Consider the following 2,897-nt stretch of genomic DNA (forward strand, 5'->3'; position numbering starts at 1 on the left):
CATCTGCCATGCATCTGCCCACTCACCTAACTTGTCCAGGTCACTCTGTAATCTCCTAACATCCTCATCACATTTTACCCTGCCACCCAGCTTTGTATCATCAGCAAATTTGCTAATGTTATTGCTGATATCATCTTCTATATCATTAACATATATTGTAAAAAGCTGCGGTCCCAGCACGGATCCCTGCGGTACCCCACTGGTCACTGCCTGCCATTCCAAAATGGAGCCGTTTATCACTACCCTTTGTTTCCTATCAGCCAACCAATTTTCAATCCAATCTAGTACTTTGCCCCCAATACCACGCGCCCTAATTTTGCTCACTAACCTCCAATGTGGGACTTTATCAAAAGCTTTCTGAAAGTCCAGGTACACTACATCTACTGGATCTCCCTCGTCCATCTTCAGAGTATGCACTAGTTCTATCCCTTGTGCCAATTTCCTGCCTTTATCCCCATAGCCTTACACAATATTTCTATCCAAATAACCATCTACTGTCCCTCTTGAATACCTCCATTGAACCTGTCCTGCCACATGTCCAGGCAGTACATTCCGTATCCCAACTACTCGCTGAGTGAAAAAGGTATTTTTTTTCTCATTTTTTTCTCATTTTGCTTCACTTTTACTTCACTTGCCTGTTGCTTTAAATCTATGCCCTCTCATTCCATGTTCTTTTACAAATGGAAACAGTTTCTCCCTAACTACTCCACCCGGCCCACTGATTTTGAAAACTTCTAACTGTTCTCCTCTCTCCAAGGAGAACGCTGTCAACTTCTTCAATCGATCCACATCGCCAAAGTTCCTCACAGCTGGAATGATTCTTGGAAATCATTTCTGCACTCTCTCTCAAAGACACCCACATTTTTTTTCTCTCTTTTCAGCATTTTGTCTCTGACTCTCTTTCTTAATCTCTCATTCCCTCTCTGGAGTTCCGGGTAGCTAGCTTGACATGGAATTCATTATTTCGAACTTACGCTGCACCACTCAGTGTTGGTGCTGTGTGGTTCAAGACAGTCTAAACTGGTTCAGGAGATGTACAAATGTTCATGCCCCATCTAGATCTCCCACAGAGTCATAGAGACATACAGCACAGAAACAGAACCTTCAATCTGACTCGTCCATGCCAAATAGATATCCTAAATTAATCCAGTCTCATTTGCCAGCATTTTGCCCATATCCCTTGAAATCCTTCCTATTGATATACCCATCCAGATGCTTTTTAAATGTTGCAATTGTACCGGCCTCCACCACTTCCTCTGGCAGCTCATTTCATACACGCACCACCCTCTGCGTGAAAAAATTGCTCCTCAGGTCCCTTTTAAGTCTTTCTCCTCTTACCTTAAACCAGTGACCCCTAGTTTTGAACCCCCCTATCCTGGGGAAAAGACCTTGACTATTCACCCTATCCATGGCACTCATGATTTTATAAACTTCTATAAGGTCACCTCTGATGCTCCAGGGAAAACAGCCCTGGCCTGTTCAGCCTCTCCCTGTAGCTCAAACCCTCCAACCCTGGCAACATCCTTGTAAATCTTTTTCTGAACCCTTTCAAGTTTCACAGCATTTTTTTCCATGACAGCAAGACCAGAATTAAATGAGTATACTAAAACTGGCCTAACCAATGGACTGTACAGTCTCAACATGACCTCCCAACTCCTATACTCAATGCACTGACCAATGAAAGCAAACGTACCAGTAGCCTTCTTCACCACCCTGTCTACCTGCAACTCTACTTTGAAGGAACCTACATCCCTGGGCGTCTTTGTTTAGAAAAAATCCCCAAGGCCCCACTGGTAACTGTTTAACTCCTGCCCTTGTTTCTCTTACCAAAATGCAACACCCCATATTTCTCTGAATTAAACTCCATCTGCTACTCCTGCCCATCTGATCAAGGTCCCATTGTACTCTAAGATAACCTTCTTCACTGCCCACTAATTTTGGTGCCATCTGCAAACATACTATTTCTCCTACATTCACATCCAAATCATTTACACGTAGAGGACACAGTTGTGGTCACCCACTGATAGCAAGCTCTATTGCAAGACTCATGGAACGGAAACAGGCAAGAAGTAATTTCATTGACTGCCTCCAATACATTTTTTTCCCTCTAACTTTTGTCTAAACTCTTAAGCGACTCACCTAGAGACGGATGAGCAGAGCACTTGCTGGGGTTTGCAGTGGGAAGGTCGAACAAGGAGGCTGCAGTTGTCCTGGTCAGAGAGGCGGCTCCACTTTTATACTGCTGCCTCTTGGCCAGTTTAGGTGCAGAATGAGCACAATCCCTGCAAGCTCAGCAACCCGCAGCCTTGTAAGGGTCCACGTGAGACCGAAAGCTTTTGTGCGGAGGCTCGGTGGCCATTGTGGGAAGGATCAGTTTTGCCTTTCTCTTCAAAGCTTGCCACAATAGAAAATGCTGTTTTCACTTTTGACCTGCAGCCAGATTACAAGAAAAACAGACTGACACAACACTCTAGCCCGACTGCCAGTACAATTAGTTACATGCCACTTTGCAAGTACAATGAGCTGGATATGCAGCTATGATTTAGTGAGATTATATTGTTGGAAAGTTGTTCTCTCGGTCTTGCTTAGTTCTCAGGCATCACTTCTACTCAGCAGAGTAACACCCCAGATGCATATTTTCATCCAAACCCTTCACCTTCTCTCTAATTTGGGTCCCAAATTTATGACCAAAGGCCAAAAGACAAGGAGTGGCACAGTGCTGCCTCACAGGGACATGGGTTCAATTCCTGCCCGGGGCGACTGTCTGTGTGGAGTTTGCACATTCTCCTTTGTCTGCGTGTGTTAACACTGGGTGCTCCGGTTTCTTCCCACAGTCCAAAGATGTGCAGGTTGGGTGGATTGACCATGCTAAATTGCCCCATGTTGTCCAGGGGTAT

The 2,897-nt window shown here is 44.8% G+C and overlaps 1 protein-coding gene across 1 annotated transcript in view; it reads right to left on the minus strand.

Annotated features, from left to right (window-relative positions):
• The window catches only part of LOC122551784 (beta-crystallin A2), a 15,697-nt gene extending 13,452 nt beyond the window's left edge, over window positions 1–2,245 (minus strand). The window contains exon 1 of the mRNA XM_043694247.1: window positions 2,140–2,245. The gene's annotated coding sequence lies outside the window, so the exon portion shown is untranslated. The remainder of the gene's footprint in view (window positions 1–2,139) is intronic.
• Window positions 2,246–2,897: the final 652 nt, after the last annotated feature.

Source organism: Chiloscyllium plagiosum, chromosome 7 (assembly GCF_004010195.1).
Source record: "Chiloscyllium plagiosum isolate BGI_BamShark_2017 chromosome 7, ASM401019v2, whole genome shotgun sequence".
NCBI lineage: Eukaryota > Metazoa > Chordata > Chondrichthyes > Orectolobiformes > Hemiscylliidae > Chiloscyllium > Chiloscyllium plagiosum.